General features: G+C 38.8%; 1 long non-coding RNA gene across 1 annotated transcript in view; it reads right to left on the bottom strand.

The window, feature by feature from the left end:
- LOC118169024 overlaps positions 1 to 16,293 on the bottom strand; it is a 67,677-nt gene extending 51,384 nt beyond the window's left edge. The window contains exons 1-2 of the long non-coding RNA XR_004751890.1: positions 15,956 to 16,293; positions 14,084 to 14,198 (exon numbers count right to left, since the gene is read on the bottom strand). This is a non-coding gene — a long non-coding RNA (uncharacterized LOC118169024). The remainder of the gene's footprint in view (positions 1 to 14,083; positions 14,199 to 15,955) is intronic.
- Positions 16,294 to 16,584: the final 291 nt, after the last annotated feature.

Here is a 16,584-nt window from a genome sequence, read left to right as displayed (position 1 = left end):
CTGAATGACATTCAATTAAAATGATATTAGCAGCTCAGGAGTGATTTTGTTTAATTTACTCCTACTCAGATGTAAAAACATTAGTGACTTTTTTAATTGGACCTCATAATGTCTAACTCCTACTCAAATGCAATGAAATTAAAGACTTTGGTGGCTAAATACCGCTTAATTTACTCCTACCCATCTATAATGACATTAAAGATGCTTTAGGGTAGATATTGTTTCCAATCATTTATATTCAAAAGAAATCTGAGCTTATAGGTACTATTATTGAGCATATAATAAAATCATGTAAGAAATGTATCTATACGGTAGGGGATAGTTGGTTACAAGTAATATTAAAAAGTAATCATTCATTTTTAATGCAGGGATATTAAAAAGTAATGTTAAACACAAGAATCTGTGAAGTTTTCTGTTCTTCACAGCCTCTTCAAGGACACAATCCTTTCCTTTTTATATTTAGTGTGTGGTTTTACATGAAACATTTTTATTAAATTGCACACAGTTTTAAAATCTTTCTTATGTGGCATTTATATGGTAAATCCAATGCTGACTTGTGTCATTACAGGGATAGACAGCAAAGCATACATTTCAGTAATGGGGTTCATTTTGCTCCGTAACTGTTTGTAATACAGCTTAATGCGCTCTTCTAAAGTTCAAACATTTTAGAGGACTACGTGGTTCTCTATCGCATTTACAGTACATTGCCTCCTTTTTAAGGATGACTTCTCCTGTGCTGAGTTGATGCTGTTTGCTTCTAAAATACAAGTACCTGTTCCATGCTTTGAAACAACCATCTGGCTGGACCATCAAATCTTTCATGCCTCTCTTACATAAAAATCCCATTGATTTGGCCTTTAGCATATTCTTTTCTTCCCTTTTCCAAGTTTAAAAAGCAAAATCATTATTAAAAATTTTTTCCCTTGCTTAGCCAAACTTCTAATTCTTAAAATAAAAAGCATTTATAAAATTTCACTTTTGCTTGTATTACGAAGACAAGTGATGCAGATGACAGATTTGCCATTGAGACAGCAGAACAAGATTTTTTCTTTAATCATCTGCTCTCAACTAGCATGTGGCTACTGAAATGTTCAAATGGAAACGCCTTTTCAGGTAAGTAGTACAAACCATTGCCAAGGGAGAGAGGAGATTATTCTCCTCTTCCTTCCTGTTGCTGACACCCAGACAGCACCCTTGTCCTGCTGACTGGTGAATGGTTCAACGTTTGTCTTTCCCCTGTTTTTCAAGTAACAGTGCCTACCAATTTCTTCTCATTCCATTTGGAACAGTCCCTTGAGCTCCTGAACAGCAAAGTCTGTCAGAAACCAGGATCCTTGGTTCATTTTCTGATTCTGAAGCACTAGTCAATGTGTTATTTCTGGATTTCTAGTGTTGCAAGCTAAAGCAATTCATTAGAGTTTATAATAATTACTTCATAATTTTAAGATTTCATTGTATAAACAAAGAAACAAAACTATTTTAATTCTAGAAAACAATTGTATGCCATTGTGTAATCCATTCCACTTAAATCTGGAACTTGGACATGGAAGAGGATTTGGAATAAATTTCGCCCCCAGCATGGGCTTGCAAGGGGCAAAATAGCATGGGCTTGAAATACCAAAGAGCTTCAACACTGTTTTGGAGTACTCATAGCAACATTAATAACTACATAAGCACCTAAAGTTAAGCACCAGCTAACGCAGACACCTTCTGCTCTTACCTTCAGCAGGTCATCTGTCAGGTGACACAATAAGAGGGACCACATTAAAACACTGAATTAGAACCTTGACCTGGCACAGGTGTGAGCATCCAGGGCCAGAAAGGTTTTGACACTCTCCAGGGATCACTGGTATTTGGGCTGAGTGCGCTACAATGTCCCGTATTACAGCCACATACCTGTGAGCATCTACACGTTTATTTCTGGGTCACAGCTACTCCTGTTCTTCCCTTGCTGACAGGATTATCCAAAACCTGTACGGGTTGGCTCAGTGGTGCTGTGGAGAGAAAAGGGGCACCCTAGTTACAACAGAAGAGTAACAAGGACATTACCGTATATTTGGATATGGCCCAGCTGTCAACAGATAACCAATTTTCTAAAATTAACCTACTACTGATATTTAGCATGTTTACTGTAGATATGATCAACGCAGCTGTCTCTATCTAAAGTGGTCAGCAGGGACCACTGTGCATTTTAATTTCTGTTGATACTACATCTTTTTCTCACTACTTTTTTTTCTGACATCTCCCTCCCTAAAGCAGTCTCTGAATAACTTATTGCCAATTGGTACAATACAACAGAGAGGAATCACAGTTACAATATGGTGAGTAAACTAATCATCGATGAACAATTTCTGCAACAGGGAACACAACTAAAACATTTTAGAAAAGGAGGAAGATATTAAAAGCAGTGATTGCTGTTCCGGAGTGACAGAAATCTGAAACAGATACAAGAAAATATACAAGGACTTCTAATTGTCTTCCACATCTTGGAAATTAAAGGAATCATGAATAGAATATAGTTCTAAATATCTTGCACATACAGTGAAAATAATCCAGTATCATCAATTTATGTGTGAAACGACAGATTTCAAGGTACACAGCTGAGTACGTATTTGGCTGCACTAGAAGACTCACAATGCAGCACAGTAAAGCACAAGACTCAGATTTGATTGTAGGTTTGTGTACTCCCTCTGAAGCCAGAAGCATTTTTAAGGCTAAAGCTACTGTGACCAAAATGAAGTCCTTTAACGGTCTGCGACTTCAATGCCTGCACTGTGCAGAGATGCTTTATATTAACAAGGCCTTTTATAATAATAAAGAACCAGAGAAAATGTACACCTTCAGTAGAAAAAGAGAGAGAAATCTCTATAATTACCCTTTTCTAAGATGGGTGTTTTAAGAGCCAAATTTAAACTGACAGTTAACCTTGATTTAGTTCCCCTGCTTGAGCAACACAGGCTACAGGCAGACTACTTCCCATCGAGTGCAGTCCTCGACAGCCAAAGGAAAGGGCAGTCCTGGTGGGGCCACAGAACACCAGCTCCTTGTCACCACACTGCTGACCAGGCAACCCAGTTTAATCTTCATGCTGCGATCGCAGCCCCTTTACAAGGCACCCTGATTTCCAATATTGCTTCATGACTCCTTACACAGAACATCCAAACAGCCTATATCCTCTCCTATCTAACCTCATTGTATAAAGCCATTATTTAATACATGCAATAGCAAACCTCATGCTGATATATTTTTTAGCTTCCCGTATTTTTTTTTTTTAAAAGGAAAAAAGAAAAAAAAAGCTTTCTTTGTTTACACTATCTCAACCAAATAAAATGTTTCTGTTGCAATTAGTTCAGAATTGTTTCGGAAAGAGGAAGATACTCTGTAATTTCCATGGTGGAAATTTTAATAAACAGCACCCTCAAGAGGATTAGAACTCACTTCCCTCACTGTTTGGAAAAAAAAAATCAGTTGCTATGCTACCACTTTTAAATACAGCCAGAATCATTTCCAAGGGTTATTTAAGGTGTTTAACTGCAGAACAAATACTGTGCGGGAATCCATGTATGCACAAATACTCCCAGTCATAAGTGTTGCTGCGGTGGCCCTGAGGCACCTGTGTGGTTTCCTGTAAAACTGAGGCTCACCCAAGATCAAAGAGGCAATCGGTCCCCATTATGAGATGATCCTTTAAGGAGGTGACTTTGGAAAGGGATCAGGGAATAGGCTTCTTTGAGGCTCTCAGCTGCTCTCCATGTTTGGGAAAGCCTTTCTGAGAAGATCTCTGATGTTTTGCTGCAAGGGTAACGAGTCCCATGGCCATCCTGGCTTTCTGGCTGAAGGCCTGAGAGCATGCCTGGGCTGGTTCCTTACACCGCACGGGGAGGAGATCTGGACACACACTGTGGGTATTTAGGAAAGAAGCACAGCAGCTATACCCCAAGCTGGGTAACAGGAGGGCTGACTGACACTATAGGCATGCTGAAGGTGCCCATGTTCCCCTAGATGGACAGGACATCATTAACTGGAGGCAGCTGCCAGGAAGATTGTAGCCTCCATCCCTGCAAATCTCAGCCTCAGCCAAGTCATCTTCGGAGACCTGGAGGACAGTGACTTGTGTGATGGTAATGAAGAGATCACTAAATAATATCTCAGAAAAGAAATTAGATAGGTTGGGAAAAAAAGAAGAAGAAGAAAAAAATTAAAAATCATGATTTGCAGAGTATCAGAAAAGTCACTGTGGTGCTTCATTCTACCATTTGGATGCTTCTCTCCCATGTGTTGGCAATGCTCACAGAAAATCAGACCTTCAGTTTAAGAAGAAGCTTGCAAAAATAAATTAAACTTTGAGAATGAAAAGTCAATTAAATAATTCAGAATAATTATTTTACATTTAATTTAGTGAACTTATTTTCAAAGATAGTATGTTGGCTTCTCACTGATGCAAAAATTGCACTCAAAATCTGTTCTATGTGCAAAATGCTGCTATTTGGCTTTTTTTTGTTTTAATTATGGGCATTTTCACTATGCTGATCAGTTTTTATGGATTAAAAAGATAACCTTACCATTTGAGACATTACTGATCCAAGGAGGCCTAAGCCAGGACAACCTTCTGGAGAGCAGCCAGATTCTTGCCTAATGTTATTTCAGAAGAGTGTGAATTCCTGCGGATGGGACTCCTAGATACAGATGTGAATGGGACTGTCAGAACCCATTTAATGCACCAAGGAAGCTGCTTTGTCAACTCAGACCTGACCATTCAGAACTGTTTTCACAGTTACACTTTGATACAAAGAACTATTTTTAAACTACTTTAAAAAGTATTAATTTTTTTCGAAGCCTTTATTAAAGCCAGAAATGAGCTGATACCTGTATAATGAAGAAAATTTAGGTAGAAATAACTCATATCTGATAATTATTCCCTGGAACAACAATAAACAGCTGCTTATCTGCAATCACGCTACTTGGCTGTAGCATTAACTTAGATATCACAACTTCCAAGCTTCACATTAATGTAAGCTCCACAAATTATCTGCTGTTTACTCATGAATGGCTCTGGTCCCATTATTCTGAGGTAATTCATTTCCTCCCCTTCTTCCAAGCTTTACCACTCTTTCTAAGCATGTCTGGCAAATTTTCTGGCATGAAAGCCTTACTAAAACATACTGATTGCTTACTTTACTTGCCATGTACAGTAATTTTGGTTAATTATTTAAAAATCCATATATATATATATATATTCTATATATAGCCTCCACATGAATAAGAGAGGCTAATATGTAGTAATTACCTCTGTCTTCTAATTGCTTTACTCATTTTATTTGAGATAAAAATGAGCAGGATTTTTTTGCATAACTGCTAATTAAGTTTTCTTTTTTTCTTTTTTTTTTTTTTTTTAACCCTTCCAGAGTAGTATAATATACTGGGGTGGAAATACAGCTTAACCTACATTTCAGACTCAGCCATATTCCTTTTCATGCTGTAAGTAACAAAAGGTGCTCATGAATCAGCTGAAAATCTCAATTCATAGTTGGATGACACTTTTCTTCAACTAACAATCCTCAACTACAAATGCCAAACAGGAAGAGCACATCTGTGAAAAACAAGCCTCTTAAACTGAACGAATGAATAACAATGATGTGTGGGTTGTGCTTTCTATGCAGCAAACTCTGGGAAGACCTTTCTGTGAACAGCTATCTGATAACAATTGAAGACGCTTTGGTGTTCCTACTCGCCTCCCACAGCCCTTTGTATCAGCAGCTCAGCAGAGAGAGTCTGACAGCAAGATTCCTTTGTCATTTGAAATTTCAGGTACTGTAACTCAGCTCAGTGTTGCACAAAGGGACCCTCTTCTGAGTAGCTGTGTGTTTGTACAGAGAGAAATTTCTCAATGGCCAGCTCCGAGTGTGCTGCACGAATTCTTATCTATGAGTTGTCCCAACTAAATCACCTTCTGCTAAGTAGCATTTCATCACCTTGCTCTCCCTGACTTACACAAAGCGGTGCCCTCATTTCCAAATGAACAAACTGAAGCCTGACAACACCTGCCTGAAGCCCTACCTGTGCTGTGCACAAGAACCTATGCTGCAGCTTCTCTCCCACTTTGCTAGGGTGAAGAGGAAAGCCACCTGTGTGTAAACCACCCTTAGGTTCTCAAACAAAAACATAAAACTCTCTAAAGAGGAGAGTTGAACAGAATAAAATTCATCTTCATATCCAAAGCTGAGTTTAAGTGGCATTTCCCCATCATTCTCAAAGGCCCACCAGAGAGACACTGCATCTGAATATAAAAACTAAGAAGTATGAACGTGAGCAAATCATTCTCAGCTTGCAAGCAGCAGTCTGCCATAAGCAACCCCCCCTTCTGTTGTGTTTGCATTTATAGTTTTAAAGAAGAACTACAGTAATTCGCAAAAGTTCATTCACCATATCAGAGAAGAGGGACAAGAACACTGGATAATTCATATTGCTCTTCTCCCTCAAGTCCTGCACCAATATTTACATACTCCAGCAACCTAAGAACAAGGAACTGTCAACTTTGAGCTTCAGAGTTCATCCCAGAAAGCAAGCCCCTTTGACTGCTACAGGGCAGACCTCTCTCACCTATCCAGAACAGCAAATAGAAGCAGTATGAAGCTTCTGACAACAAAATAAATAAATAAATAAATAAATAAATAAATAAATAAGCCACATATTTCAAGTAAATGTAACATTTTTAACTTTGCAGAAAGTTCCCTTCCATCTCACCAGAAAGCCAGGTCTCAAAAATACTTCAATAATATGAGAAACAGGCTCAGATCTGCTCACCTTCCTTCTTGCCAAAACAGGCTACAATTTTCCAAGTACATTAGAACATTTTTTTCCCAACCATTTAAAATCCCAGTCACTGGAATCAGAGTCTGACAGCCGTTAATTTATTTGGACTCCTTCTCCCTCATCGACATGCTAGAGCTCCAGGCTGCAGCATAATCCCAGTGTTTTTCACTCCTCAAAAGAACAGATGCTACTAAGAGGAAATAACTTCAAGTGCATTCCCAAAGACAACCACTTCTCATCCCTTCCATCAGAAAATGACCAAAACACCTGTAGTTTCTTAGGAGTTCCTACCCATGACTTCCATGTCTGGTCTCGACACCAGTTTTCCAACCGCAATTGAAGATGAAACACTGTTTAGAGACACCAAATCCCTGAAGGGTTATCTTCTAGCCCAAATATATGGCTATAAAGGAAACGAGCATGCATTACAGAAAAGAATGGAACTATGTCACATGCAATTTGATTTCACAGTGATGAACTGTGTTGCCTAAAAGTTAAAACACAGGTCTCCAATGTACAACCCACTGCTCTGCTCCTGCTAGTTGTACAAAGGACACTTGTATGTAAAACACCTGCAAAAACATGAACAAAAAAACTGCTTAAAAGATGTTTCAACACTCATTGCTTCAGCATTTGCAAGCCTTTTCAGGTCCTAGGCTAGAAAGCACTCACAAAAGCTGGAAGTAATATTAGCTTAGATCATATTTTCTGCATTTTTCTCCTCTCGTTCTTAATTTTGAAGGACAACTGCAATTGCAGTTCATCCGTTTAGGCTTATCCTAAAGTCATTATTTGTTATGATGCTGTTCCTGCCTTCAGCTACAAAGAAAATGACTATCCCTACCCCCTCACAGGCAGGATTAACAGCCACAGAAAATGAGTTATGGTTAGTCTAACTGACAGGAGCTCAGAAGCAAATTCGTTTTCAGAAGTCCACCTAGAGCCCAGGAAAGAATTCTGCACACTGTGTCTTCTGAACGTTTTTCCTCACAGCTACATAAAGGAAGTCCACAAAGTTTTTCTTCATTACCAGTCTGCACACCCAAGATGTATGCTGAGACCTATGGGTGCTGAGAGTAGCATGTGACGTAAGTGATGTGGAGTAACTGGAGCAACACCTAAACAGAGCTTCTGCACTTGCACTTAGTATTTTCTAATGTAAAGAATGTAAAAAAAATATTGTCAACATGGTGGTGTCGTTTTATTTAGAGGTGAAATGATAAGTATTTTACTTATGCCTGTCAACTGCAAAAAAGGAGGCTACAGAAGGGAAGATTGCCTAGAGTGTACAGATTGTTTACACATACATTCATACCAAATAGTAACTGGCTTCATTATTTTTACATCAATCCATAATTTCACCTTCTTAACAGTGTAGGTGCAGGTGGAGCTGCACGGGCTTAAGTCAGCTGAACGTAGCTTAGAAGATTCACAGATCCTGACTTCACTGTTCTAAATGCCCTCTATCAGTAGGTTGACAAGTACGCTCATCCACCTTGTTCAAAACAAAGCTGTTATCCAAGTAGCCTATGGCTGCTACCAGCTTTTACCCACTAGACACCACCAAAGAAACAGAGTCCCCAAGTGAACTGAAGAAAGACGAAAGGTATTGACTGGATGCTGATACATTGCTCTGTGCTTATACACCTGCAATTGCAGAAAGAAAAAAAAAATCACAGGATTCTGTATAATTTATAGTAATCAAGAAATGAAAACTTGATAAATGAAATTTTCACTAAAAAAAAAGTGGAAAAAAAAAGGTATGAGGCAAATAACAGGCTTAAGAACAGCTGCAGCTTATCAACACGGGATTCCGGAACACATGGTAAGCGTACTTCATGCCATACGACGAGTGACGTACCACAAGTCAGTGGGAGCATTCTGCATGTTAAACACACATGGCTGAAGATCCACATGTGCACTCCTGCTGCTACAACCAGCTCCACAGACGATCCAGATCACAAAAAAAGAATTTCCTACACAGATTCAGGGTAAGGGCCTTAGTTTCTTTTTGGCAAAAAGGTCAGGAAAACAGGGACACATCTCTCAGAGTTTACCTGGAGAAGATATTCTTAACTTGCTTCATGAGTGGAAGCCTTAGGATTTAAAGACTTTTTTAAAAATCTGGGAAGTCTTCATATGTTTAACAAAATATGTACAATCATGAATTCAAGTGCTACTGTCTTCAACACCTTCTCTACCAAACAGGCGTAGATGCTCTGCTAGATCAGGTCGTATGTTACCTTTGCATATTAAAAAAAGTAGATGGAAATATTGCCTTACATTTATTTTAATACAATTGTGTAATTGAGGTTTATAGAGCCATGCATAAAGCATTTGTTATTGCACCTATAACAAAACTGATCCATTAACACTGACAATATTTTTAGTTCATATTTTGTTACAAAAGCATTAAGACACGTTATGAATCATTCTGGCATTATGAGAGTTAATAGAATACTACATATTTTTCAGGATTATTAATACTTAGTGTCGTTCAGTAAATTAAAAAATCAAGTTTAACTAAGGTTAAAAATATCTGATGATACAGTACGTAGATGATTGTAAATGTATATTAATGAAGCTTTACACAATTGACTGGATATCGTTTCGTTAATCACTCACAAAACCATGCCAAACATATATCAAAGACTTCAGCTCTTTTTTCATCCAATCTTCCGACATTTCATTATTATGGTTACCTGATTAATGGATGCAATAATATATGTGGCATGATATGATATGTTCACATTAAATTTTAATCAAATATTACTAAATTCAGAAAACATTAAGTAAATCATGACTGATGAGGCAATATTGCTGTACTGTCATATTGATGGTTACAGAAACTCACTATGAAGAGTTACAGATTAAGGAGGAGAAGTAAATCTTATGAGGAAATAGAAGTATTTCAAGTTTAACTAGTTGGTTCTTTTAAAATTGCCTTCCAGCCAAAGCTTGAATATTAGATCCATCAAAAGTATTCCACTGTCTGTAACTGATATGAATGTTTTGTTTCCTTCTACTGCAAGTTGTCTTGTTCTTTCAAAAGCATGGATTAACATAGACTCTGCAGAAGGGCCTTTCCCAAAAGATGATGGCCTATGTAGTGAAAAATAACATTATTCTTCACTGCAGTTGGGAAAAAAATAGGCCAATTTATGTAAAAAACTTGCTATGATCTGAGATGCAGGGTGTCTGGCATGTGGAATACACTTGGTCTGTTCATTTTTACTCAAACGATGCTTTTACTGCTTTGTAGAACGTGGACAGGGAGACAGATGGGGGTTAGTTCTCATAGGCTAGATCTGCAAATGTAAGATGGTTTCATCCTGGGAAACCAGAGAGAATGGCTCTACTGGTACACACAGCAGCTTTCTTTTCACTTTTAAGCCAGTGCAGAATCTGTCTATTAACCTTCCAGTGTTATAATGCATGATTATGTTTGTACAGACTTAATCACACGGTACATACTAAATAGCTCTCTTCTTTCACTTGTTTGTACCTTAAAAAGTAAAAATGAAAACATGCTTGTCGTATGACCATTTTTGATAGACTCTGATGCTAAGATGTCAGTCACCACTGGATCCTGTTTTGTGTACATAAGCCCTGTATAACTGTTCAGCTGATTGTATTACAAAATGTAGTGTATTGCACAGTACTTGCTAGCAGAGCTTTCCAAAGTCTGTTTGCCTCTTCATGTCCTGGTTTCACTTTCATAATTCTTTTTGTCTTGAAAGATTATAAAGGGTGTAAGACTATTGTGTATTATGTGTACGTGCATGCCAGCAAGGGAAGTCTCAGTACAAGTACTCTGCAAATAAATACTAGGCAATTCTGCAGCTACACCCCGAGTATTAAGAGCAATAAATATGTAACGTGTTTAGCTGGGATTTTTTTTTTTTTTTGACCACTTGGCTTTTGCTAAGAGTCATTCCGTATAAAGTATTTTACGGAAAAGCATACAGATGATAAATGGAGAGAAAGAAGGAAATTATAATGCTAAAATGGATGCAGTGAAAGTAACAACCAAGTAGAATTGACGAGGGAGGAGCTGTGATAGATGCATCTTGGTAGCTCTGCTGAGTACTGGTTTCATACTGGTTAAAGTTATGGTGCAAGGACTTCAGTTAAATACCTTCTTGTTGTAAGAACAGGCTTCAGAATTTTTTAAGTGTGACTAGCTCATAGAACGTAATGTGAACAGTTATGAGAATAATTAAAGGAAAGCACTAAGTTATCTTCCTTCATAGCCAGATAAGTTTTGTACAGTTACAAGATTAAAAAGCACAAAATTCCTGTGTGTGTAAGACCTAATAAAAATGGAAGAATATATCCAAACCCACAGCTCTTACCGCAGGCAAACTCCCACTGGTGTTGGCACCTCATACGATGCAGAGAAGAGTGCAGACACTTCAAACAAAATTGCCTGGAAAGGTTTGATTCACTCTCACTTGATTAATTGAATGAGTATATTATAAGTCAGTCTTGCAGCTCTTGCTTTTCTCAGGAGTGGAAACATACCAGAAAAAAAGAGGTAATTCAAGGTCCTCAGTAAAGTTTAGATCCCAAACATGATGTTATGGTTCAGCCCTCCAAAAAACTGCTGGCTTCCTCTAGAACCCTCTGTTAACATCAAGGTCCAGCTTTTAAAGATCTCACATAGCCTTGTAGTCTACAGGGCTGTATCAAGCATTGTAGTCTACAGGGTTGTGTCAAATACCAGGCCTCTTGTCAGAAAGTCAACTTGAAGCGGGCCTATTCCTTTGCATTTCAGCCTGAAAGAGGAAAAACAGAACAAACCCAAAAGATTCTGAGAAGTCAGGATGGGCGATGTTCACTGGACTGAAAAAAATAAATAAATGAAATGCAGCTTTATTTTGCTAAAGGATAAACAACTTACTTTTGTCCAACATTTTTAACCTCAGAAGCCAGTGCTGAAGAGTTTTTTATTTTTATGGATAGGGTCAGCTGAAAGAAGCGTTATCCAGCTGCTGTAGCAGCATTTAGTTAGGCACTAACAAAAGCAGGGGGGCAGCACTAGTCCTTTCAAAGATGGGGATAAATGGAGCAGCAGATCTGAGCTGGGGAAACAGGGGCAGGCCTGTGGGTTATAGGTGAGAGGGGATTTGTGGCAAGGAATGGAAAGTGATGAAAGGGAGGGTGGTGGCTTTACAGAAAAGCTGTAGGAGGGGATATGTGTTATGAAATGTTAGGAATAAAGCTTGGGGCAACGGAGCACGAGTGAAAAACATGGACTTCCTCACATCCCCAAGCTTGAATCCTCATCTTCGCTTTAAAACTCCCGGCATGCGATGCCTACTTTTGCTGTCTGTCAGCCCTCGCCAAGACAAAGAGTTGTTACTGTTCATCATCATGCTCTCACACCACACAGAAAGTAGTTGAGTTTTTGCTCAGCTAAATACTGAGGGTTTATGAATACAAACACAATTTTCTTGGTATCTTGCACCTGGACAAAGTAATGCAACGGCATACTACTTAGCCTTTTACCATTCCCACCAACTCCTTTACCTAAATTAGTTGTACTGAGCAAAGAAATCACACTATAAATATAATTAGTTACTTGGAACCTGATCTAAAGCCTAATGAAATAAGTAGAAAGCTTACAGAGAGAATGAGCTATAAAGAAAATATTAGTTTGATTGCTGTGGGCAAAACTACTTTCAGATCTAAGCAGAGGATTTAGCTATTTTATTCTGCAAGCAATGAGAAAAAATCTTCTTGATTCTAAAACTAAAATAAGAGACCTAATTAATTCTAGAGCACCTCAGTCATATACACTACTTCTTAGCATGCAGGATTTCACTAGTTTCTTTTTTAAGCAGTAATATTTAAAAAAGCATTTAATTTAAATGGTTGTGGTTCCTCTTTTCAGTAAACACATGTGAAGGCATACATTGTGTTTAAATATAATAAATACAGCTAAAATCATGCATCTGGGTCAATCCTCTGCATGTAATCAGGATTATGAAAATTTAGTTTTTCTTTTCTTATCTTTCTCAATAAATGGTCTATGTACAGATGACTGGAAATTTATTCAGACATGGTCTTGGTTGTGTTCTTGTTTTTTAACTCACCAGTTCTTTCTTCCTGGCAAATCTGACTAGGTGTCTAATTCTCTCAGTTGCTCTGGTGGCTAAGAAAATTGCCAAATTAGAGTTGCTGATTTCTAAGCTGTGCTGAAGTTCTTCTGAAAATAGAACTTCTCATGTCTGGGCACTCCAGTTGCAAGTTTTCTGCCCATTTTAATGGCTCGCTGTTTTGGGGTTTGGTCTGACTGCTGACTGCATGTAACTATGAGGGAAAAAGTCACTGAGGACCTTGAAAAGCCAAAATACAAAGAGACACAGAAGAAGGAGAAAAGGTGGCAGGAAAATGCTTTCATTTAGCTCACACCTTCTCCAAAATTTCACTCTCTGAAAGAGACATCTCCCAGCTCTCTGAAAGAGTTTCCTTCAGCCACATTTGTCAAAGCCCTCCTTCATGCAGTGCCTTGCCCACAACCCCTTGGAAGCATTCCCCAGAGGCAACCCGAAGAGACACACCACATCGACGGGGTGATCCTGAAATCTACTAATTCTGAGAAACCTGACAAATGGAATTAGGTCCATCAGTCCGATGGCTCTGTGCATGTGTGGTGGAAAATAAATTGTCAGAGACATAGGGGAATCCCTTTTGTTTCAAAAGCGCTTCTTCAAAGAAAGAGACATCCCCATCTCTCTTTGAGGAAGGCACTGTGTGGGAGGCTCTGTGGGCCCTCCTACAATGCCATGACTGAGAAGCCTGTCTTTAACTAGAGCTTAACTGAAAATGCACAGTCCAGATAAAATGCAAAGGCACAAAGAGTAAATAAAGAAGTAGTCAATGCTAAGCAAAGTGTGGGCTGAGGAATTCTGCCTCCTAAGGAGGTGACAGTCAAATGAAGCTAGCTCATCATCATGTGTGTCAAAAGCAGCATCAGACAGGTAAATAGCAATTCTACACTTCCCTCCTACTCTAAAATTCCACTCTTAAAACACAGGGTATTTTAGGAAGCTTCCTGCTGACAGGCACATCCTGCCCAGAATCACATTTTAATAGTTCTTCTTTTAGACAAACATTTAATTTATACTTATACAGTCAGCATGATATTCCCAGGCAGCCTCCAGGGAGGAGCAAAACATGCAAAACACAGAAAAGATGGTAATGAAAAGAAATAATCACCCTGTTTTCATTGATGAGTTTACAGATAATGGAGTAAACTACTTACTATGGTTCTGTTTTCTCTGGAGGGCAACTTCATATCTTTCAGAACAACTCTGTAGACACTGGCAAAGAGTGGTAGCCATTTTCAGCCCGGCACAAAGAAGGTTAGCAGAGACAATCTGGAATGAGCATGAAACATCCGGTAGTCTAGGATCTTGGAATTTTGGATAAAGATATATAAAGTCTTCCAAGATTATCCTCTGAGGTAAGGAAAACTTCCATACCGATTTAGATTTTGAACTAGTAATAATTAGAAATATTTCCCATTACAACTAATATTAGACAAATGATTGTCAAGGCTTTACTTTCCTTCCACAGCAGCTTCAGAAACTGGCAACGTGATGCTTCTTGAAGGATGAGGGTACAAAGATATTTTCATTTTGCCAAAGCCAAAAAGTACTTGCTATTCACCAGGGGAAAAAATAAAAATAATAATAAAAAAGCACTCTAGAAACTAATTACATTGAATACAGCATTGCAAACACCAACATTGATGGTTCTGAAGCAAATTGCATATTACTAGGAACTTTTAAACTATAAGATTACAAAAAAAATAACCTTGTCAGGGTTAATTTTATTATTTGCCTTCATATTTTTTTTTATATAAAACCACCACAGACCTATAGGAGAAAAAAATAAATTTTTTAAAAAAAACAGATGTTGAGGAAAATGCCCAATTTATACCTCTGCCAACAGCCGCCAGATGAGAAAAGGCCTTGCTGGGCCTCCTGAGGGGCTTCCAGTCACTGCCTGCTTCACTGGAAGTACAGTAATGACTACTACTGGCTACCTGAACACCAGGCACGCTGTGACATGTTGGCTTCCCTCAGCAATATGGCTCCTAAAACCTTTATCCTGTTGATAGAATTCTCCCCACTACTTTAGTTCCTATTCCACAAGTGGTAAATTGGCTCAGTGTCTTACTGTTTTTCCACAAAAGATAATGTTCCTTGAAATGGACATCGACTGTCTCTTAAAACCCAGTAAATCACAATGTCTTTCCTGAGCCAGCAGCAGGAGTAATGGAAAACATTTCTCAGAACTAGTTTGTTTTATTTCTAAGAAAGTGTTTGACCTAATGATCTATTTTGGCAAATTGGTATGATTTATGGAGAACTGATGAGCACACAGTAAAAAACAGCCATGCAGCTACCTGTCATGAGTCAAACTTCTTATGCAAAATTCAGAAATACACACAAACAGATCAGTGATGGATTTTAACAACAAACAAACAAACAAACATCTGCTGTTCAGTCAGCAAAGATGAGAAAAAGAGTTCATAGAGTGGCTAGAAATAACAACTTGACAGTATGCAATTTAACTGCCAGTGTATATAAAACCTCATCCTACATAGTAGTTAGCAAGATCATCAAAATTTGCTGCTGGATTAATGCAGCATGGAAAAGGACAATCAGCCAGCTAAGTGTGTAGATCTCACATACAGACGTAAGAAAATCAGTAAACTGTGACACATTAACTGAGTGCAACTTCATTAACAATCGAACAACCAAGTCACATGCTCAGACGTAAAGACCTTTGGCAGACTTTTTCTTACTGTAGCACTACTGGCAAGAGAGAGAAAAAGGCAAGGCAGCATGGGAGTAAGGGATAGGGAAGGGCTTGTCGTTACAAAGAGGAACAGTGAACATATGGGATGGTCAAGATGGGATTTGTACTCCTACAGATGACAGATAAACATTACCTCTTCCTGAGTGTACGTGTGCATGCATGTCTGTGTGTGTACATGAGCTAACAGGTAGAAGGGAACCATGAGTGTTTGGTACAAGAAAAACAATTAAGTTGCATCATCTCGATGTGTCCAAGTGCCACCAGTGAAGCGTCATGTAGCCTTTTTTCTCCATCCCTGCTGAACTACCTCTTTGATGACTGCTACCAACCAACTCTACCAATCTACCACTCAGTAAGAGGGCTTCAGGTCAAAAACACTCTGGACTACAGAGGATCTGACTTGGTGATATATAATTAAACCAAGTGATAAATTCTTGCAAATGAGAACAAGAACTAGCAAAGTATCTTCCAGAAGCTCCTTGCCTGAAGAAACTGTCTTGTCTAACCACATCCATGGAGGGAACGCTCCCCGCAGGCATTGCTGTGTTGCAACGCCAGTCCCGATGGCACAGGGCAAGGCTACGAGCTACAGCCCATCGGGCCACATAGCTCCCTCCGAGACCACAGACGCCAGCCATGTCTGAGGATCACATCTACAAAGGGAACAAAGGGAGTCCTGGACTTCTTTTACCTGTTGATAATTAGTTTTATCACATCTTGTTTTCTAGGTGCCTCACTCTCCCCCTCTACCTTCTGTTCTCTTTTCTCTCCTGTTTTTGGTGGCCTCGTGGCCCTTTCGGTGTTTTACAGCTGTGTCCCCATGTACTTGGGCCACCCTCGGTTCCACCCAAACCCTTTGTGGCAGCTTTCTTCCTTAGTCTTCTTACAAAGTGGCAGTGTACAGGCAGGGACGATCACAGTCCTCAGTAACTCAGC

The sequence above is a fragment of the Oxyura jamaicensis genome, chromosome 6, assembly GCF_011077185.1.
Source record: "Oxyura jamaicensis isolate SHBP4307 breed ruddy duck chromosome 6, BPBGC_Ojam_1.0, whole genome shotgun sequence".
NCBI lineage: Eukaryota > Metazoa > Chordata > Aves > Anseriformes > Anatidae > Oxyura > Oxyura jamaicensis.
This window is presented reverse-complemented; position numbering and strand designations above follow the sequence as displayed.